The sequence below is a fragment of the Penaeus monodon genome, chromosome 27 (assembly GCF_015228065.2).
Source record: "Penaeus monodon isolate SGIC_2016 chromosome 27, NSTDA_Pmon_1, whole genome shotgun sequence".
NCBI lineage: Eukaryota > Metazoa > Arthropoda > Malacostraca > Decapoda > Penaeidae > Penaeus > Penaeus monodon.
Genome location: NC_051412.1, coordinates 35,123,281 through 35,123,861, shown reverse-complemented (window position 1 = coordinate 35,123,861; position 581 = coordinate 35,123,281).

Below are 581 nucleotides of genomic sequence, written 5' to 3'. Positions count from 1 at the left end.
GCATCGCTCCTCCACATGCACGCCGAGTGACAAAGGCACTGTCGATAGCGGCGCTTCTTAGCATATTCTTGTTTACCGAGATGGGGGAGCTCTTGGACGATGGAGGGGGAGGGGGGGGTAAGGGGGATGAAATCCGGGGTAGGGGGATGGGGAAGCGGGTGTTGGGGGGAAGGCAGGGGATTAGAAGGGGAAGGGGTGTTGGGGGTGAAATGTTTGGGATATGTCGGGTGGGGAGGTGATATGGGGAGGGGGAGGTCGGGGGGAAGGATGCTGGGGGCTGGATAAGGGTAGGGGGGGGAGAGGGGTATTGGCGGTGGAGGGCATATGGTAGGCAAGAGAAAAGAGGAAAAATGTAAATAGGAAGAAAGGGGAGAGAGGAAAAAGTGTAGGCGGAGGACTGGGTATGGGTGACGGGAACGAAAGAAAGAACGGAAAGAGCGAGGAAAAAAGAAACAAGGGAACTAGGGGAGGGAGAAAAAGGGCAAAGAGACGATGAAGGGAAAGAAATGAAAGACGAATTTCACAGGAAAAAAATAACAACAACAAAAAAATAAACAAACAAATAACAAAACCCATACAAA